The following is a 23,491-nucleotide window of genomic DNA, read 5'->3' as shown; positions in this document are numbered from 1 at the left end:
TGGTGGGCAGTTCTACCTGATTTGTATCCCCAGTCAATGAGCTGTACTGGCCATGGAGCCCAATCTACAGCCCTGTCCAGGCAGGGAAGCAAATTTGAAGCCCCATTCAACTGCTGAGTATAGCCTCCAGTATTGCCCAAATGAGAAGCCTGGTCAGAGAACCTGTATAGCTGTATAACCCATCCTACAACTGCAATTGCAGTGGTCTCTGAGCAAAGATTCCAGCTAGTGGTTCTGCCCATCTGCAGTCAAGTCAGTGCCCCTGTATGGCCAGAGAGCTTGGTGGAAATTGCTGCCTGATTCAGGTCCCAGTCAATAAGCTATAACAGCCATGGAGACTGTTCTATAGCTCTGCCTGGGCAAGGAAGCAAATTTGAAGTTCTGTCCAACTGCAGACTAGAGCCTTCAATCCCACCTGTTCCAGAAGCCTAGCCAGAGAAAGTGGGCATCCATGGACCCCATCCTACAGCTACACTTGCACTGGCACCAAAGCAGAGCTCACAGCCAGTGGCTCTGCCTATCTCCAGAGCAAAACTGGTGGCCCCATTTGGCCATGTAGCTCAATTAGCAGTTCTGCCTGATTTGTGTCCCAAGCCAACAAGCTGTACCAGCTGTGAAGCCTATTCTACAACACTGCTTGGGTAAGAAAGCAAATTTGCAGATTCTCCAAAATGCTGAGTGTAGCTTCCAATCCTACCAATCCAAGAAGCCAGGCCAAAAAACCTTAGCATCTACAGAAACTATCCAACAGCTGCCTTTGGACAAAGAGCCAGTCCAGCATTCCTGCCCAACTGTTAAGGAAACCTCTGACACCAAACAATAAGGAGCCTGGATAGTGACCCTGAACAGCCTCAGAACCCAGCCTATGGTACCACCCAGCTGAAACACCCAGCCAACAGCCCCACCTCAAAGCAGAGACCAGTCTATGGCCTTGCCCTATTGCTGAACACAAGCTGCAACCTTGCCCAGGCAGGGAGGCTGGCCAGTGATGCCACTCAATCATGGAGCATAGCCTGTGCCCCAGCTGATGAGGAAGGCTGGACAGTGACCCTGACTGACCACAGAGACAGTCTACAGCCCCACCTCACCGCAGAACACAACTGGAGGCCCATCCTAACCAAAAACCCCAGCCAGTGACCCTGCCCAACAGCATAGCATAGCCAGTGGCACATCTTATCATAAAGCCAATTCTGCAGCCCCAGGCAACTTCACGGAACAGTCTACATTACCACCTGATTGTAGAATACAGCCTCCGACTTGTCCGACCACAAAGCCCTGCCTGTGGCCCCACCTGAAGACAAAGTCCAGCCAGTGGCATCAGCTGATTGGGGGAGCACAGACTGGATTCCACCAGTACAGGAACAATTGTAGAGCCCAGCCCATAGTCCTGCTCAATCGTGGAGTCCAACTAGTGGTACCAGACTGCCATGGAACATAGCCGGCAATATTGCCCAACTAGAGGTGATCACAGAGACCAGCTAGTGGCCCTACCTGACCCTGGAGCACAGCCAGGAGCCCCATCTGGTCAGGTAGCCAACCCAACAGCCCCATAAGAATTTGGGGCCTAGCCAGCAGGTCCGTCCAACAATGGAACACAGCCAGATTCACCCCCTGTAACCTCAGAGCACAGGAAGAGGTTTCATCCAAATAGAGATCACAGTAGCAAGACCCACTTGCCCATGGTTGCTACCAGCTGACCCATTTATACCCCCAAACTGTGCTGACTGGTGAAGGTCTACTCTGATGAAGTAAGCCTGTAAATTCTGGAAGAGGAGATTGCTAACTCAAATGCACAGATACCAATGCAGGGAATCAAGGATCATGAAAAATCAGGTAAACATGACATTACCAAAGGAAACTAATAAAGCTACAATAACTGACTCTAAAGAAATGGAGATCTATGAACTGTCAGACAGAAAATGCAGAATAATCCTTTTAAATAAGCTTAGTGAAAAACAAGAACACACAAACACACAACTAAATGAAATTAGGAAAAGTGCATAAACAAAATGAGAAGTTCAACAAAGAAATAGCAACCATCCAAAAAAAAAAAAAACCTCAGACAGAAATTTTAGACATGAAGAATACGATGACTTAGTTCAGAATTTAATCAAGAGCTTCAACAACAGACTCAACCAAGCAGAAAATGAATCAGTGAACTGAAAGATAGGTCATTTAAAATTTTCCAGTCAGAGAAGCAAAAAGAAAAAAGAATGAAAAAAAGTGAAGAAAGCCTGTAGGACATATGGGACACCATTAAGAAAAGCAACATATGCATTATGGGAATCCCAGAAGGAGAAGAGAAAGAGAAAGGGACAGAAAGTCAATTTAAAGCAATAATGGCTGCAAACTTACCAAACTTGGAGAGAGAAGTAGACATCCAGATTCATTAGGCCCAAAGAGTCCAAATAGATTGAAAAGGGTTACACTAAGACACATTATAATTAAATCATCAAAAGTCAAAGACAAAGAGAGAATTTTGAAAACAGCAACAGAAAAACAAATCATAACATACAAGGGAACTCCCTTAAGACTATAAGCATATTTCTCAATACAAAATTATAATTGAAAAATATAATTGAAGCAAATGGTAACCAAAAGAAAGCAGAATTAGCTATACTTATATTAGACTAAATAGACTTTAAGCCAAAAATGGTCAAAAGAGACAAAGAAGGTCATTCTATAGTGGTAAAGGGGTCGATTTATCCCAAAGATACAATAATTGTCAGTATTTATGCACACGACATTGGAGCACCTGTATATATGAAGCAAATAATAACACAACTAAAAAGAGAATTAACCAGTAATACAATAATAGTTGGAGACTTTTATACTCCACTCTCAATAATGGATAGATCATCTAGACAGAAAATCACCAAGGAAACAGTGGATTTGAACAATACTATTGACCAAATGGAATTAGAAGACATCAACAGAAAATTCTATCCCTAGCAACAGAATACACATTCTTCTCAAATGTAGAAGAAATATTTTCTAGGATAGATTATATGTTAAGCCAGGAAACAAGTCTCAACAAATTCAGGAAGAATATCAAGTATATCTTATGACCACAACCATATGAAACTGGAAATCAGTAACAAGAGGAAAGGTAGAAAATTCACAATAACATGAAAATTGAACACACACTCCTGAACAACCAATAAGTCGTATCCTCATATGTGGAACATGCAGTATTTTTCCTTCTGTGACTGGCTTATTTTACTTAGTTAGCATAATGTCTTCCAGATTCATCCATGTTGTTGTAAATGGGAGTAGTTTCTTCTTTTTTAAGGCTCAATAATATTCCATTATATGGATTTGCTATATTTATCCATTCATCTATTGATGGACTCTGAGAATACACTAGTGGATGAGGGAAGTGGGGAGTTGTCTTTCAATGGGGATAAAGTTTCTGTTGTGTAAGATGAATAATTTCTAGAAATCTCCTATCTAACATAGTGCCTGTAATTAACAATATGGCATTGTGAACTTCAAAATTTGTTGAGAGTATATCTTATATTAAATATATTACCACAACACAAAAACAAAATAAAAAACAAAAGCCAAAAAAATAAACAAAGGGACACAAGGAAACTTTGGGAGTGTTGAATATGTCTATTACCTTGATGGCGGTGATGGCATAACAGGTGTTGCATATGTCCAAACTCATCAAATTGTACATATTAAATATGTGCGTTCTTTATATATAAATTACACCTCAATAATGCTGTTAAAACAAACAATCATAAAAACACGAAACATGAATGGTAACAGGAATTTCCCCCAGTAGGAGAGAGAATCAATAAATGTATGAAAGACAGAAATAAAAATGTAAGAGGCTTGACTAATGGCACAGAACAGAGGAAGTTAGCTGTCATACTCCTGTAGGGTATATATACAATGGCAGTAATGTCTGTCTGCCTTGTAGAACCCCTAGGAAGCTCTGGGCTCTTGGAAGGCTGCAAAGACAGATAAAATGTAGAAGTGAGAAATGGTGAAGAAAATACAGATATTAATTTAATGCTTTTATATGAAACAGTAGACATCCTTCACACACCTCCAGCCACAAAGCTCAACACCCAGATGTTAGCACCTAGGCTAATACAACAAAAGTTTATTCTTTATAACTTTATAAAAGCTAATGTGAAGTGAGACAACTAGTGGTTGTCAGCATCGGAAAGCTATGTCCTCCCATACTGCATGGGAGATGGGTCAGCTTACTGTCTGGCTCCCTCTAGGCTAGTCCTAAAAAAAGAATCTTACCAGTTGACAAGAACAAAGAACTCCCAGTCGGCATTTCAATCATATCAGTCTTCAATATGAGTAGAAAATTAAGAATCATCAGACATTTGATAAAACATAGGAGAAAAAGATAGAGATAAACAAATAGAAAAGGTAGTATGGGGAGAAACATCAGTTTCTGAGGAAGAGAAATAACAAAAAAACACATTATTAACTAAACATATTATTAGTATAAACACACATTTTTAGTATGAACTCTTAATGTTATATATTAGTATAAAAAGTCTTTAAGTTTCTAATATTTTTATTTTAGCTATTCCATGTATGAAGCAACCTCTTTGCCTCTTTAAATATACAATACACATATACATATATAGAGAGAGATCTGCGCTATACAGAGATACATACATACATATATATGTATATATATATACTTTCTTTATTATTTCCTACAGTTATCTTAGCTGGAGGCCACTGTGGGGGCTGTCAAGACTCAGGCAGTGGGAATATGTGATTTTGTGTCCTTTCTCTTCTCACTAAAAACCCATACCAATTATCTTACCAAAGGTATTGAATTGTCTAGGACATTTGGAGCACTTTCATTTTCTTCCAAAACTATTTTAACATTTGAAAATTTAATTGTCGCTGCATATTTCACATGTTAAAATAGTTAATCTTTCTGAGAACCATTTAAGTGTTTTTCACTTATTATCCTATATCACTCTTCCAATAACCCAATGACATATGCTGCATTTACCCCTCTTTTACAGATAGAGCAACCAAGCCAAAGTAAGTCTAAATAAAATGACCTTAGGCAGAGCCAGGTTTCAATCCCAGGTGTACTGGTGCCCGAAAGCTTTGTGTCTAATGGCTTTGATACTCTACCTCTAATGTAGAGCCTCACACATGTGAGGGGCTTGACTCTAAATCTTCAGATGATCTGCATTTTCTTTTATAGAATCCCTACATGACTAAGCCCTAGACCCGTATAACATTTCCTTATTCTTAGTGCTTCTTGTTTCTTCTAAGTATACCTGCTTCAATGTTAAGTGTTAGTTTTTTCTTTTTTTTCCCTCTGAATATATTTCTTCAGGGATCATTTGATGAGCTATGTAGTTTTGCTCTGTAAGGCAATGGAGCAGACTGTTGTGATAACAGTCTCCAGAGTTGTATCAGCTTAGTTCAACCCTGCTTCCACCTCTCAAAATCTGTTTCATCATGGGGAAAATCACTGAGCTTTCTTTATAAATCAGTCAGGTCAAGTGAAAAAGGTGATTCAAATTTAAGTCAGTTCATGGACTTAATGAGTAATTAAATTATACAGTTCCTATAAAGCAATGAGAATAATGTCTGGTACGTCATAAGCATTCAGTAAATGTTAACTATTACTATTAATATAATTGTTATTGTTGATCTGAGAAATAGACTGTCTCTGGAACTTTAGCAAAAGCCATATACATAGACACTTTGGGTTTCAAAGATTAAGTACTGGGGATGGGTTAGTTTGAGTATATCTTACAGGCAGTCTGATTATATCTAATAGAGGAATCAGTGAACAACTTGTCTTGCTAATGTAACACACATAACTTCATCTCTACGTTGTTCTATTCTAAGTGACCAGGAGAAGTTGGCCGTCCTCTTCTCCTTTGGGTGTCGAGTATCACTACCGGCTTCCCTGGTCTACACGACTCACCATGAATGATTCCTCGTTGTTGCAGCCAACAATCAGCCAAGAAACTTTCACTTAATGTCAACCTGAGATTGAGAAAGAGCACCTGTGAGGACTACATTCCCCTCTGTTTTGTTTAAATTAAACTTTTTATTTTGAGATCATTATAGACTTACTTGCAGTTGTAGAAAATAATTCAGAGAAAACCTCTGTACCTTTTACCTGGTTTCCCTGAATTGTAGCATCCTCCAAAAATACAGTATAATATTATAAAGAGGTTATTGACATTTCCTGTGAAGATACTGAACAATCCCATCACCACAAGAATCCCTGGTATTAGCCTTTATAGCCACACCATTACCCTCCTTGTCTTTGATTCCCAGCAAGTAATAATCTGTTCACACCTTCTATATTTTTATCAATTAGGGAATTATGTTTAAATGGAATCATACTATAGATGACCTTTCAGGATTGAATTTTTTGTTGTTGTTTTTGCTCAGCATAACTCATCCAAGTCGTTATTGTGTACTTTTCATTACTTTTGTTGCTGAGTAGTATTCTGTAGTATGGTTGTATCACAGTTTGTTTAACAATTCACTGAAGTACACTTGGGCTGTTTCCAAGTGTTGTTTTTTTTTTTGTGAGGAAGATCAGCCCTGTGCTAACATCTGCCAATCCTCCTCTTTTTTTTGCTGAGGAAGACTGGCCCTGCGCTAACATCCGTGCCCATCATCCTCCACTTTATATGGGACACCGCCACAGCATGGCTTGACAAGCGGTGCGTTGGTATGCGCCCGGGATCTGAACCGGCAAACCCTGGGCCGCCGCAGCTGAGCGCACGCACTTAACCGCTTGCGCCACCGGGCCGGCCCCTGTTTCCAACTTTTGGCTCTTAAAGATAAAACTGCTATAAATGTTCATACAGAGGTTTTTATGTACATAAATTTTAGTTTCTCTCAGCTATATATGAAAAAGTTCAATTGATAGGTCATTTGGTAGTTGCATATTTGATAATTTAAGTAACTGCCAAATTGTTTTATGGAGAGGCTATATGATTTTTTTTCTCCACCCTCAATGAAAGAGAGTTCTTGTGCCACACATCCTCACCAGTTTGTGGTATTATCAGTTTTCTTGGAGTGTAGCCATTCTAACAGGTGTGTAGTAGTATCCCATTGTTGTTTTAAATTGCAATTTCCTAATGACGTGTGATACTGAGAATCTTTCCATATGCTTATTTGTCATCTGTATATCTTAATTGGTGAGATGTCTTTCAGATCTTTTGCCCATTTTTTAAAAAAATGAGGTTTTTGCATTATTGTGGAGTTTTAAGCCTTCTTTAAATATTTTGGATAGAAGTTCTTTATCAGATAGCAGTTTTTTAATATTTTCTACGTCTGTGGCATCTCTTTTCATTTGCTTAACAGTGACTTTCACAGAGCAGATATTTTAATTGCAATGAAGTCCAAATTGCTAGTTTTTCTTTCATGGACACTTTTGGCATTGTCTAAGAACTCATGGCCAAACTCAAGGTCATTTAGATTATCACCTATGTTATCCTCTAGATGTTTTAATCTTTTCCATTTTTCCGTTCAAGTCTATGATCCATTTCAAATTAATTTTGTGAAAGGAGTAAGTTTATGTATAGATTCATTTTTCTCTTTTGCCTGTGGATGTTCAGTTCTAGCACCATTTGTCGAAAAGTCTATCTTTTCTACAGTGAATCACCTTTGCTTCTTTGTCAAAGATCAGTTGATTATAATTTTACAACTGTAGTTGACTATTTCTGGGCTCTTCATCCTGTTCTATTGATATCTTTGTCTGTAATTTGCCAATACAACACTGTCTTGATTGTTGTAACTTTACAGTAAGTCTTTAAGACTTGAAGTATCATTCCTCTAACTTTGTTCTTCTTTGGTATTGTGTTGGCTATTCTGTGTTTATCACCTCTTCATATAAATTTTAGGATCAGTTGGTTGACATATACAAAATTGATTGACGGAATTTTGATTGGGATTGTATTTAATCTATAGAAAAAATTGGGAAGAACTGACATCTTAATATTGATTCTTCTTTCAATGAACATGGAATATCTCTCCATTTATTTAGATCTTCTTTGATTTCATTCATCAGATTTTGTCACTTTCCTCGTATAGATCTTGTACATATTTTGCTAGATATATACCTAAGTATTTTCTTTTTGGGGGGTTGTGATGGAAATGTTGTTGTATTTTTAACGTCAAATTCCAATTGTTGGTTGCTGGTACAGGCATAACTCAAAGACAGTGCAGGATCAGTTTCAGACCACCACAATAAAGAGAATATCACAATAAAGTTAGTCACACAAATTTTTTGGTTTCCCAGTGCAAATAAAAGTTATTTTTACACTATACTGTGGTCTAAGTGTGCATAACATTATGCCAAAATAAATAATGTATGTGCCTTAATTAAAAATATTTTATTGCTGAAAATGCTAACCATCATCTGAGCCTTCAGTGAGTCATAATCTTTTTGCTGGTGGAGAGTCTTGTAAAAAACACAATATCTGTGAAGTACAATAAAACAAGGTATGCCTGTATATAGGAAAGGAATTGACTTTTTTATAACCTTGTATCCTGCAAAATTACTGTCATCACTTATTAGCTCCAAGAGTTTTTTGTTGATTCTTTGTGATTTTCTACATGGACAGCCACGTCATCTGTGAACAAAGTCAGTTTTCTCTCTTCCTTTCCAAACTGTATACCTTTTATATCCTTTTCTTATCTTATTTCATTACCTAGGATTTCTGCTACAATGTTGAATAGAAATAGTGAGAGGGGACGTCTTTGTTCTTGATCTTAGGGGGAAAGCATCCAGTTTCTCATCACTAAGTATGATGTTAGTCAGATTTTTTGCAGATGTTCTTCATCAGATTGAGGATATTACTCTCTATTCCTGAGTTGCTAAGAGTTGTTATCATGAATGTCAGATTTTTTCAAATTATTTTTCTGCATTTATTGATATGGTCAAATGAGTTTTCTTCTTTAGCTTGCTGATGTCATGTACTACATTAATTAATTTTCAAATGTTGAACCAACCTTGCAAAACTAGGATAACTCCCACTTGTTTGTGGTATATAATTATTTGTATACATTGTTGGATGCAATTTGTTATAGTTTTGTTGAGAATTTTTCCATCCATATTTGTAAGAGATATTGGTTTACAGTTTTCCTTTCTTATAATGTCTTCATCCAGATTTACCATGATACTGACTTCATAAGATGAATTAGGAAGTGTTGCCTCTGCTTCTTTTATCTGGAAGAGATTCTACAAAGTGGAATTTATTTATTTATTAAATAAATAAAAATTATTTAAATATTTGACAGACTTTAGTGGTGATACCATTTGAGCCTGGCACTTTCTCCTTTAGAAAGTTATTAATTATTGATTCTTCTTCTTTAATAGAAGCAAGCCTGTTTGGGTAATCTCTCTCTCCATGTGTGAGTTTTCTTAGATTGTGTTATTCAAGGAAATTGTTCCACTTTTTTTAACACAAATTTGTGGGCATACAGTTGTCAATAATATTTTTTTATTATCCTTTTAATGTCTATGAGATTAGTAGTTATGGCCCGTCTTTCAATAGCTATGTTAGTAACTTGTGTGTTTTTCCTCCTTGGTTAGCCTGACTGGAATTTTAGCAATTTTAATGATCTTTTTTAAAAAAACTGTTTTTGTTTTCATTTATTTCTCTACTGCCTTTATATTTTCAATTTTATTGATTACTGCTCTCATTTTTATTTCTTTTTTTCCTGCTTGTTTATGTTTATATTGTTCTTCTTTCTCTAGTTTCCTAAAGTGGAGCTTAGGTGAATGAGTTTAGATCTTTTTTTATTTTCTAACTGATGCATTCAATACTAGATATTTCCCCCTAAGCAGAGCTTTTAGTACATTTCACAAATTTTTCTGAGTTGTATTTAAAATATTTTCCTTGAGACTTTTTCTTTGACTCATGTGTTATTTATTTAGAAGTGTTGTTTAATCTACAAGTATTTGAGATATCCAGTTATATTTCTGTTATTGATTTCTAGTTTAATTCCACTGAGGTCTGAAAGCATACTTTATATGATTTCAATTATTTTAAATTTGTTAAAATGTGTTTTAAGGCACAGAATGTGGTCTATTTTGGTGACTTTTATGTGAGCTTAACAAGAATGTGTTATTTGGCTGTTGTTAGATGAAGTGTTCTATAAATGTTCATTAGATCTGGTTGATTAATGGTGCTGTTCAGTACAACTATATGCTTACTGTTTTCTGCTTGCTGGGTATGTCAATTACTAAGAGAGATGTGTTAAAATTTCCAACTATAAATGTGGATTTGTCTATTTCTCCTTGCAGTTTTATCAGTTTTTGCCCTACATATTTGTATGCTCTGTTGCTTGGTGCACACATGCTAAGGATCATATGTCTTCTTGGAAAAATGACTCCTTTGGAATTATTTAATGCTCCTCTGTTCCCCCGATAATTTTCTTTGTTCTGAGTTCAGCTTCCTAAAATTAATATAGGTACGTAAGCTTTTGATTAGTGTTAGAATGGTATATACTTTTCTATCTCTTTATTTCGATCTATTTGTGTCTTCATATTAAAAGTGGATTTCTTGCAGACAACATATAGTTGGGTCTTCTGTTTTTTTGTTTGGTTTGGTTTGGCTTTTTAAATTCTTTTTGATCCACTGTGATAATCTCTTTTAACTGGTACATTTAGACCATTCACATTTAAAGAGATTATTGATATAGGTGGACTAATATCTACCATATTTGTAACTGTTTTCTATTTTTTGAACTTGTTTTACATTGCTTTTTAAAAAACCTTCCCCTCTTTTTGGTACTCTCTGGTTTTAAATGACTATTTTATATTCTTTCCTGTCAGTATATCAATTAAATCTCTTTTAGAAACTTTTTAGTGCCTTCTAGGGTTCCCAATAAACATTTAAAATGGACTTCACTTTCAAATAACACAACTCTGCTTTTAAATAACACTACACCACTTCAAGGGCAGTGCACATACCTTATAAAAGGATATTCCAAATTCCTCTCTTCATCCCTTATAACATTGCTCCCATTCATTATCCTTATCCATAACAAATCCTCACTCAGTATATTGCTAACTGTTATTTTGAGAAAGAGTTATCTATTAGATCAGTTAAGGATAAGAAAATATAATTTATTTTACTTTCATTTATTCTTTTTCTAATCCTCTTTGATGATACATAGATCCAAATTTCTGATCTATATCATTTTCCTTTTCTCTGAAAAATTTCTTACTTCTTGCAAGCAGGAGAATTTCCTCAATGTTTATTTGTCCTAGAATGTTTTTATTTCATCCTTATATTTAAAGGATAATTTTGCTAGACATAGAACTCTGGGTTGGTTTTTTTTCTTTCCACATTTTAAATATTTCACTCTACTCTCCTCTTGTTTGTTTGATTTCTATAAAGAAGGCAGATATAATTTGTATCCTTGTCCCTATATAGATAAGGTGCTCTGTCTTATTTCAATATTTCTCTTGTTTTTGATTTTCTGCAGTTTAAATATGATATGCCTAGGTATAGATTTTTTAGTATTTATCCTGGTTGGTGTTCTCTGAGCTTCCTACATTTTATGTTGGTGTCTATTTTAATTTTCAAAATTAACTTTGGAAATTCTCAGTCATTGTTAATTATATTTCTTCTGTTTCTTTCTCTCTTTCTTCTCCTTCTGGTATCATTATTTTGTTATGTTTCACCTTTTGTAATTATCTCTGAGTTCTTAGATATTATATGTATTTTTTTAAGTCATTTTTATCTTTGCATTTTAGTTTGTGAATTTTTGACTGACATATCTTCAAACTCACCAGTTCTTTTTTGGTTATGTCCAGTGTACAGATGAACCCATCCATCAAAATTATTCCTTATTTCTATTAAAGTGTTTTTGGTTTCTAGTATTTATTTTTGATATTTTCTTAGAGTTTCCATTTCTCTCTTATATTACTCTTTTGTTCTTGTATGTTGCCCACTTCCAATTTTAGTTAGAAATCTTTAGCATATTAGTCATACTTATTTTAAATTTTAGGCCTATTATTTCCAAAGTCCCAACTATATTTAAATCTAGTTCTCATGCTTGTTTGACTTTTCACACTGTGTTTTTCTTGCCTTTTAGCATGCCTTCTAATTTTTTGTTGAAAACCAGATATGATGTATCAGGTAATAGGAATTGAAGTAAATAGGCCTTTAATGTGAGATTTTATTTAAACTTGCTAGAAGCTGGGCTGTTTTTAATGTTGTCCATAACTGTAGATGTCAGAGGCTATAATTTCTTCTAGTGTCCTTGATTTTGTCTTAAGATTTCCCCAGAAAATCTCCTTATAAAGAACCTCTTACAGATCTCTCAGTTTTAATCCACTGTCATTATACTGGAGCTGCATTGATGTGTGGTTAGATATTGGGGAGAGAAAGCATCCTATAATTTTTTGATTAAACCTATATTCTTTGTAGGCCAAAGCCCTGGGGCTGTGAGCTTCAGAAGAATTTCTTAGCCTCTTATTTGTCCCCTTATGTGAGTCTGGAAGGCCATGGGGACTGGAGTTGACTAATTGGCTCTCCCCCAGATCAGATAAGGCTCTAATAGATTTCATTGACAGCAAACTTGTGTTATGAGAAACAGAATACTTTGGGAATTTTTCAAAATGTTTACTTTCTCTGGATGTGTTTGAAAATGTTTAATTTCTCCTCCTCCTGCTCAGATCACAAGGGGATTTTTTTCTCCAATCTTCAACATGAGAACCTGGTATAGCTTGTGGTGGTAAAACATGTGAAAATGTGAAGGTCCCCCCAAAACTAGGACCCTGAGATTTTTTCTCAAGCTAGTCCACAATCAGCCTCCAATAATTCATTAATGACAGTTTAAGTGTTCCTACCAGTTGCTAACTCCAGTAGCTTCTGCTCCTGGTAGGTTAAGCTGTGATTCTCTGCATCCCACATATGTCCAGTTTTCAAGTGGCAGTTTTCCCTGATGAATCTAAGAAAAGTCATCGACTTTCAGTTTCTTCAGCTTTTCTATAGTCATGAGGATAAAAGTGATGACTTCCAAATTCTTTACCTGTTGGAGCAAACACTGGAATGTTATAACTATTTTTTATTCTAGCCATTCTGATAGGTGTGTGCTAATATCCCACTGGAATTTTAATTTTCATTTACCTATTGGCTATTGATGTTGAAGATCTTTTCATGTGCCTTTTTGCCATGGGTATATCCTCTTAAGTGAAACGTCTGTTAATGTCATTTGCCCATTTTCTTTTTCTTTCTTTTTGTGCTTTAAAACAACACTCATTTACTGCCTCACAATTGTATTGGTCCAGCATGGCGGAGCCAGGTTCTCAGCTCAGTGTGTCGTGGGCTGAAATCTAGGTGTTCCCCAGGATGTTTTTATTTGGAGATTCTGAGAAAAAATCCATTTCCAAGTGCCCTCTTGTTGTGGGCAGGATTTAGTTCCTTCTAGTTGCAGGATTGAGGTCCCCATTTCCTTGCAGCCCATTAGCAGAAGACACTCTCAGGTCTAGAGGCCAAGTACGTTTCTTCACATGTGGCCCCCTTCATCGTCAAGCCAGCAATGGCACTTTAGGTCTCTGACTTCCTCATTTGCAACCAACCAAAGAAAACTCTGCTTTTAAAGGGCTCGTGTGATTAAGTAAGGCTCACCTTGATGCTCTCTCTATCTTAAGATCAACTCGTTGCAAAATTCCTTTCCAGCAGTGCCTAGATTAGTGTTTGAATAACTAGGAGAAAGTGAGTGCACACCAGGAGCCAGGAATCTAGGATGAGCATCTTAGAATTCTGCCTACCATATTAACCATGCTCTTTGAGGAGCTTCACAACCTTTGCCCCACTCCTCTTCCATCCCCAAATCCATGTATTCCATTTAACTATGTGTAGTGCTCTCACAGATATTATCACTTGATTCTTCATAAACTTAATTTCACAAGGATGGTTTCAGGGCCCCTTATAATTGGTGCCCTGCCTAACCTATCACAGATACAACTCTCTTCACCATTTAGTGACTCTGTGTGATCTGCTGCAGTAATTTTCTTCTGTGAGTTTCTTTATTCTATCTTATATTATATGTATCTTCAATGGAAGGCAGAAAGAATATTTAATTTTTTTAAATTATTTTCTCCCACTTTTCCATAGCAAAGTGATTTGAATATAGTGGGATCCCATGATTTAATTTTTTTCCAGTTAATTCATGGAACATAATTTTTCCCCTAATTATGTGTCATTTTTATGTGTATTTTATAAATTAGAAAATTCCTCAATGGCATGAGTTACACAGTCTTGCTGAAGGAAGAAAAGTTTGCTGCCCTTATGCAGTTGCTCATTGATGCCAGAAATTGATTTCATGTTGATTTCTTCTATGATGATTAACAATTAAGATTTATTTGCAAGCTTTTTATTTTGCTGCACATGTAGATCATCTGTTTTTCTTCAAGACTCTAACTTTTGCAAACACCATAATTATTTCTCATTCCATTTATTCCAGAAGATGGTGCTGCTGCTGCTTCTCCAACAAGCAATCATGAAATAGGAAAAAGAATGCCTTAGTAGAATATTTTATTTTATTTCATATATATATATTATTGAGGTAACATTGGTTTATAACATTATGTAAATTTCAAGTGCATATCATTGTATTTTGACCTCTGCACAGACTACATCGTGTTTACCACCACAAGTCTAGTTTCCATCTGTCACTGTAAAAATGTCCCCCTTTACCCCTTTTGCCCTTCCCCCACCCTACATCCCCACTGGTAACCACCAATCTGTTCTCTGTATCTGTGTGTTATTTTGTTGTGTTGTTTTATCTTCCACATATGAGTGAAATCATACAGTATTTGTCTTTCTCCATCTGACTTATTTTGCTTAACATAATGCCTTCAGGGTCCATCCATGTTGTCACAAATGGGAAGATTTCATCTTTTCTTCATGGCTGTGCAGCATTCCATTATACATATACACTACATCTTCTTTATCCATTCACCCATTGATCCATTAATGGGTACTTAGTACTTAAGGTTGTTTCCAAGTCTCAGCTATTATAAACAATGCTGCAATGAACATAGAGGTGTATATATCATTTCAAATTAGTGTTTTTGTTTTCTTTGGATGAATACCCAGAAGTGGAATAGCTGGATCGTCTGGTACTTCTATTTTTAATTTCTTGAGAAATCTCCATACTGTTTTCCATAGTGACTGCACCAATTTACATCCCCACCAGCAGTGTACGAGGGTTCCCTTTTCTCCATATCCTCTCCAACACTTGTTATTTCTTGTCTTTTTAATAATAGCCTTTCTGATGGGCGTGAGGTGATATCTTATTGTGGCTTTGATTTACACTTCCCTAATAATTAGTGATGTTGAACATCTTTTCGTGTGTCTGTTGGCCATCTGTATATCTTCTTTGGCAAAATGTCTGCTCAGATCCTCTGCCCATTTTTAAACCTGGTTACTTGTTTTTTGTTCTAGAGTTGTATGAGTTCTGTATATATTTTGAATATTAACCCCTTTTCAGTTCTGTGATTCACAAATATCTTCTTCCAATTGGTGGGTTGCCTTTTTGTTTTATTTGTGGTTTCCTTTGCTATGCAGAAGCTTTTCAGTTTGATGTAGTCCCACTTGTTTATTTTTGCTTTTGTTTCCCATCCCTGAGGAGATATTTCCAAAAAGATACTGCTGAGACTGATGTCAAAGTGTGTACTGCCTGGGCCAGCCCTAATGACCTAGTGGTTAAAGTTTAGCACTCGCACCACATCAGCAGCCCAGGTTTGTTTCCCCATCATGAAACCACACCACCCATCTATCAGTTGCCATGCTGTAGCGGCAGCTCACATAGAAGAACTAGAAGGACTTAGAACTAGGAGATACAACCATGCACTGGGGCTTTGGAGAGGAAAAGAAAAAGAGCATACTGCCTTTATTTTCTTCTGGGAGTTTTCTGGTGTTAGATGTTGCATTCAAGTCTTTAATCCATTTTGAGATAATTTTGTGTATGGTGTAAGATAGTTGCCTACTCTCACACTTTTGCATGTGACTGTCCAGTATTCCAAATACCGTATATTGAAGAGATTTCCTTTCTCCATTGTATGTTCTTGGCTCCTTTGGTCAAAAATTAGCTAGTCTTAGATGTGTGGCTTTATTTCTGGGCTCTCAATTTTGTTCCATTTATCTTTGTATCTGTTTTTCAGCCAGTATCATACTGTTTTGATTACTATATGTTGAAATCAGGGATTGTGATGCCTCCGGCTTTCTTATTTTTCTCAAGGTTGCTTTGGCTATTTGGAGTCTTTTCTTATTCCATAGAAATTTTAGGATTCTTTGTTCTATTTCCATGAAAAATATCATTGGGACTTTGATAGGGATTGCATTGAATTTGTAGATTTCTTTAGGTAACATGGACATTTTGACAATGTTAATTCTCCCAATCCATGAGCATGGAATAAGTTTCCATTTCTTTGTGTCTTCTACAATTGTTTTCAACAACGTCTCATAGTTTCAGTGTACAGGTCATTCCCCTCCTGGTTAAATTTATTCCTTGATATTTCATGCTTCTTGTTGTAATTGTAGTCTTGATTTCTCTTTCTGCTATTTTGTTGTTAGTGTACAGAATTGCAACTCATTTTTCTATCTTGATTTTGCACCCTGCAACTTTATTGTATTTGTTAATTATTTCTAACAGTTTTGTGGTGGATTCTTTAGGGTTTTCTATACATAAAATCATATAATCTACAAATAGTGACAGTTTCATTTCTTCCTTTCCCATTTGGATTCCCTTTATTTCTTTTTCTTGACTAATTGCTCTGGCTAAAACTTCCAATACTATGTTAAATGAGAGCGGCAAAAGTGGGAATCCTTGTCTGGTTCCTGTTCGTAAAGGGATAGCTTTCAGTTTTCAACAGCTAGTATGATGTTACCTGTAAATTTGTGAAATATAGCCTTTATTATGTTCAAGTACTTGCCTTCTATACCCATTTTATTCAGAGCTTTTATCATAAATAGATACTGCATCTTGTCAAAAGCTTTCTCTGCATGCACAGAGATGATCATGTGATTTTTATTTTTCATTTTGTTAATATGGTGTATAACCTTCATTGATTTGCAGATGTTGAATCACCCTTGCATCCCTGGGATAAATCCCATTTGATTGTGGTGTATGATCCTTTTAATGTATTGTTATACTGAATTTGCTAATGTTTTGTTGAGAATTTTTGCACCTACATTCATCACAATGTTGGACTGTGAATTTCTTTTTTTGTGTTGTCGTTGCCTGGTTTTGGTATCAGGGTTATGATGACCTCATAAAATGAGTTAGGAAGTGTACTTTCTTCTTCAATTTTTTGGAAGAATTTGAGTAGAATAGGTGTTAAATCTTCTTTAAATGTTTGATAGAATTCAGCAGGGAAGCCATCTGGTCCTGGGGTTTTGGTTTTTGGGAAGTTTTTTATTACTGTTTTAATCTTCTTAGTAGTGATCAGTCTATTTAGATTCTCTATTTCTTCTTGATTCAGTTTTGGAAGGGTGTGTGATTCTAACAATTTATCCATTTCTATTAGATTTTCCAATTTGTTGGCATATAGCTTTTCACAGTATTCTTTTACAATCTTTTGATTTCTGAGGTATCATTGTAATTTCTCCTTTTTCATTTATTTTATTTATTTGAGTTTATCATTTTTTTTCCTAGTGAGTCTAGCTAAAAATTTGTTGATGTCTATCTTTTCAAAGAATCAGCTCTTAATTTCAACGATCATTTCTATTATCTGTTTAATCTCTATTTCATTTGTTTCTGCTCTAATTTTATTATTTATTATTTCCTTTTATTGATTTTGGGCTTTGTTTGTTCTTCTTTTTCTAGTTACTTTAGGTGTAATGTTAAATTGTTTGATATTTTTCTTGTTTCTTGAGGTCGGCCTGTACTGCTATAAACTTCCCTCTTAATACCACTTTTGCTGTATCCCATAGATTTTGGTATGTCATATTTGCATTTTTATTTGTCTCCAGGCATTTTTTTATTTCTCCTTTGATTTCTTCACTGACAAAATAGTTTTTCAGTAGCATTTTGTTTAATCTCCACATATTTGTGACATTGTCCAGTTTTCTTCTTGTAGTTGATTTCTAGCTTCATACCATTGTGATCAAGAAAGATGATTTCAATTTTTTAATATTTATTGAGACTTGTTTTGTGGCCTAATATGTGATCTATCCTGGAGAATCTTCCATGTGCATTTCAAAAAAAAAAATGTGTAGTCTGCATTTTTGGATGGAATTTTCTGTATATATCAATTAAGTCTTTCTTGTCTAATGTGTCATTAAAGGCCAATGTTTCCTTATTGATTTTCTGTATGGATGATTTATCCATTGATGTAAGTGGTGTGTTAAAGTCTTTCTACTACTTTTGTGTTACTGTCAATTTCTCCTTTTATGTCTGTTAATATTTGCTTCATGTATTTAAGTGCTCCTATGTCGGGTGCATAGATATTTACAAGTGTTATATCTTCCTGTTGGATTGTTCCCTTTATTATTATGTAATGCCCTTTTTTGTCTCTTTTTACAGCTTTTGTTTTAAAGTCTATTTGTCTGATATGAGTATCGCTACCCCAACTGTCTTTTCATTTCCATTTGCATGGAATATCTTTTCCCATTCCTTCATATTCAGTCTATGAGTGTCTTTAGATCTAAAGTGTTTCTATTGTAGGTAGTATAAATATGTGTTTTGTTATTTTTTTCTTATCCATTCAGTCATCCTATGTCTTTTGATTGATGCATTTAGTTAATTTACATTTAAGTTAATTATTGATAGATATGTACTTATTGTCACTTTGTTACTTGCTTTCTGGATGTATTTGTAGTTCTTTGTTTCTTTTTTCTTCTCTTGCTCTCCGCCCTTGTGATTTGATGACTTTCTTTTCTGTTATGTTTGGGTTTGTTTCTCTTTATTTTTTGTGTATTTATTATAGGTTTTTGGTTTGTGGTTGCCGTGGGGTTCACATATAACAACCTATGTATAAAGCTATCCATATTAAGTTGATGGTCTCTTAATTTTGACCACATTCTAAAAGCCCTACATTTTTACTCACCCCCCCCATTTTTTGATTTTGACATCATATTTTACCTCTTTTAATTTCGTGTATCCCTTAAAATCTTATTGTAGATAAAGATAGTTTTAGTACCTTTGTCTTACGACCTTCATACTAGTTTTATAAGTGATTTATCCACTACCTTTACTATATATTTGTCTTTACCACTGTTATTTTTCTTTGGTAATTTTCTTATTGCTATTTGTGGTCTTTTATTTTCCACTTAAAGCAGTCCTTTTAACATTTCTTGTAAACCTGAGTGGTGATGAGTTCCTTTAGTTTTTGCTTGTCTGTAAAACTATCTCTCCTTCTATTCTGAATGATAACCTTGCTGGGTAGAATATTCTTGGTTGTAGGTTTTTTCCTTTCAACACTTTGAATATATCATGCCTCTCCCTTCAAGCCTGTAAAGTTTGTGCTGAAAAGTCAGATGATAGTCTTATGGGAGTTTCCTCATACGTAACTTGTTGCTTTTCTCTTGCAGCTTTTAAGATTCTCTCTTTGTCTTTAATTCTTGTCCTTTTAATTACAACGTGTCTTGGTGTGGGCCTCTTTGGGTTCATCATTTTTGGTACTAGCTATACATCTTGTACCTGGATGTCTGTTTCCTTCCTCAGGTTAGGGAAGTTTTTGGCTATTATTTCATCAAATGAGTTCTCTGCTTCTTTGTCTCTCTTTCTCCTTCTAAGACACAGGTAGTGCAAATGTTAATATGCTTGATGTTGTCCCAGAAATCCTTTAAACTGCCCTGCTTTTTTAAAAATTATTTTCCTTTTTTCTTTTCAGGTTGGGCGATTTTGTCTACATTGTTGTCTAGATCATTGACCTCTTCTTTTGTCATCTACTCTGCTCTTGATTCCCTCTAGTGAATTTTTTATTCCAATGATTGTACTCTTGCTCTTTTTTAATATTTTTTATATTTTCTAAGTCTTTGTTGAATTTCTCACTGCATTCATGTATTCTTCTCTTAAATTTAGTGAGCATCCTTATTACCATTACTTTGTACTCATTTTTGGTAGATTGTTTATCTCTGTTTTGTTCAGTTTTTTTCCTGAGGATTTGTCTTATTCTTTATTTAGAACAAATCCCTCTGTATTCTCATTTTGCCTACTTCTCTGCACTTATTTCTCTGTATTATGTAGATCAGCTACATCTCTCGATCTTGGAAAAGTAGCCTTATGTAGAAGATGTCTTATGGGGTGCAGCAGCATGCTCCCCTCTCATCATCTGTGCCAAATGCTCCAAGTGTGCCCCTGTGTGGGCTGTGTGTGCCCTTCTGTTGTGGCAGGGCCACAATTTCTGTGGCACACAGGCAAATGAGGCCTGCACTCAGGTCAGCTGGTCATGAGGCCTGACTATGTGCAGCTGCTGCAGGTGTGCTATTATTGGGGCAGGTCCCAGTGCAGCTGGCTACAAGGCCTGTTAGCATACAACTTCTGAGTTTGCTGGTGAGTGAGTCAGCCTCTGGTGTGGCTGGTTGAAGGGCCCAGCAGTGCACGACTGCTACTGGCTCACTGGTGGGTGATGTAGGCCCCTTATGTGGCTGGTTACAAAGCATAGCAGCGTGTGACTGCTGCTAGCTCACTGACGGGCAAGGCAGATTTCTAATATGCTGATAGTACAGCTGGAACTGCTGCTGGTTTACTGGTGGGCAGGACAGGCCCCTAGTGTAGCTGAATGTGTAGACTGGTGGTACCTGGCTGCTGCTGATTGCTGCTTGGTTGGGCAGGCTCCTGGTGCTGCTGGCTGTGTGTCTTGCAATTGTTGCTGGCTCACTGATGGGTGGGGCAGGCCCGTAGTATGGCTGAGTGTGTCGTCCAGTGGTGCACAACTGTCAGGCATCCTGGTGGGCAAGGCAGGTCCCTGGTAGGGGCTGGCTGTGTGGCCAGGCATCATACAACTGCCTCAGGCATCCTAGTGGTTGGAGCAGGCCTTCTCACACTGGTGCACAACCATTTCAGGCATGTTGGTGGGCAAAGCAGATCCCTTCTGTGGCTGATTGTGAGGGCTGGTGGCCTGAGATTGCCGTGGGCTCACTGATGAGTAAGGCAGGTACTTGGCACAGGCTGCCTGTATTGCCTGGCTGTGTACAACTGCCTCTAGTGTGCTAGTGGGCAGGACAGGCTCCACACACTAAAAGGCTAGAAGGAGAATTCCAAAATGGCAGTGTCTAGCATCAGAATCAGCACAGCTAACCTAGGTTACAAAAATGGCTACTGCCAGTGTCTCAGTCCCTGATAGGTGGGCTGAGCTGCCTCCTGCCTGTCTGAGATGTGCTCCAAGCCTAGTAAGTGAGTCTCTTTTACCAATGGACTATGCCCGTTTCCATCTCTTGTTTTTGTGTTGGTTTCTCCATCAAGTGAGCCTGTGCATGGGCCCTTTAAGAGTAGATTTTTTTTTTCCCCTGAGGTTCATAGTTTTCCTGGGCATATTCCCCATTGCTTTTCAAAGCCAGATGTTTTGCGGTCTCATCTCTCCTGTGCTGGATCCAAAGGCTGAGGTGCCTAATGTGTAGCTTGAACCCCTTGCTCCTCCAGGAGGAGCTCCATACCTTTGTGATTGCTCCTGACTGTGAAGTGTCATTGCTAGGATTTGTTTTTTCCCTCAGCAGGATTGTACTTCTGCCGCTTCCACTCCTCTTAGTGTTATCCCTTGTTGTGGAGGTTCTTTCCATCCAGTTTCTAGATCTCTCAGAGGAAATTATTCCAATGTAGTTGTAGATTTGTTGTGTTTGTGAGAGGAGGTGAGCTCAGGATCCTCCTACACCACTGTCTTCCAAACTTTGCCTGCCTATTTTCTAATTAGATTTCTGTTTTGTTTGTTTCCTGTCGAATTATGAGAGATTTTATATATTCTAGATAATAATCCTTTTTAGGATATATGGATCGTCAATATATTTTCTCAGTCTATAGCTTGTCTTTTTGCCCTTTTCACATGGGCTTTTGCAGAGCAGAAGTTTTTAATTTTGATGAGGTGCAATTTTTCAATTATTTCTTTTATGGGTTATGCTTTTGATGTCAAGCTTTGCTTGGTCATATATGCCAAAGATTTTCTATTTCCTTAATTTAAAAAAAAATTATAAAATAATTATAGTTTTATGTTTACCTTTAAAGTGATAATCCATTTTGAGCATATTTGTGTAGAACTACTTCTGTGTCCTCTAGTCCATTTTGTTGATCAATGTGACTATCCTTACACATACACAACATTGTCTTGATTTCTGTTGGTATAAGTCTTAATCTCAAGTAGAATAATTCTTCCAATTTTATTTTTCTTTATTCACTTTTCAATATAAATGATAGAATATGTTTGTCTATGCCTACTACAAAAACTCTTGCTAGAGTTTTGATAGGAATTGTCTTAATCCTGTAAATCAACTTGGGGAATATTGCCATCTTTAGTATGTTGAGTGTTCCACTCTATGCACAAATTATGTGTTTCTGTTTATTTATGTCTTCCTTGGTTTCATTCATCCACATATGTAATTTTCAACACATGGATTCTGTACATGTTTTTACCGGCATAAATCTGAGTATTTCATTTACTTTAGAGTGATTGTGAATGGTTTGTATTTTTAATTTTGGTTTATACATGTTCACTGTTAGTATATAAAAGCGCAATTGAGGGGCTGGCCCGGTGGTGCAAGCGGTTAAGTGCACACACTCCGCTGCGGCAGCCCTGGGGTTCGCAGGTTCAGATCCCTGGCGCGCACCGATGCACTGCTTGTCGAGCCATGCTGTGGCGGCATCCCATATAAAGTAGAGGAAGATGGACATGGATGTTAGCTCAGGGCCAGTCTTCCTCAGCAAAAATAAAAAAAAAAAGAGGAGGATTGGCAGATGTTAGCTCAGGGCCGATCTTCCTCACCAAAAAAAAAATACAATTGATTCTTACATGTTGAACATGTATCCAGTGAACTTGCTGGAGTCATTTATCAGTTTTACAAAGATATTTTTTTGTGTTAGATTACTTGGAATTTTCCATGTAAACAATCATGTTTTCTTCAACAGGAACAATTTTATTCCTTCCTTTCCAATCTGTATGACTTTTATTTCTTTTTGTTGCCTTATTGAACTGGATAAAACTTCTAGTACTTTGTTCAATAACACTAGCAAGAGTGGATATTCTCATTTGTTCCCAATCTTATAGGAAAATCATCCAGTTTTTCACCTTTAAATATGATACTGGCTATATATTTTTTTGTTTGCTTTTGTGTGTGGAGGGTAGATATTCTTTATCAAGTTGAAGGATAGATTGGTGCGAGATTTTCTGTGCTTTTTTGCTGAGGAAGATTTGCCCTGAGCTAACATCCATTGCCAATCCTCCTCTATTTTTTCGTATGTGGGACACCTCCACAGCTTGGCTGATGTGTGGAGTACGTCTGTAACCAGTATCTGAATCTACAAACCTGGGCTGCCAAAATGGAGCACATGGAACTTTAACCAC

The sequence above is a fragment of the Ceratotherium simum genome, chromosome 9 (genome assembly GCF_057802395.1).
Source record: "Ceratotherium simum simum isolate JZ-2026a chromosome 9, ASM5780239v1, whole genome shotgun sequence".
In the NCBI taxonomy this organism is placed as follows: Eukaryota; Metazoa; Chordata; class Mammalia; order Perissodactyla; family Rhinocerotidae; genus Ceratotherium; species Ceratotherium simum.
This window is presented reverse-complemented; position numbering follows the sequence as displayed.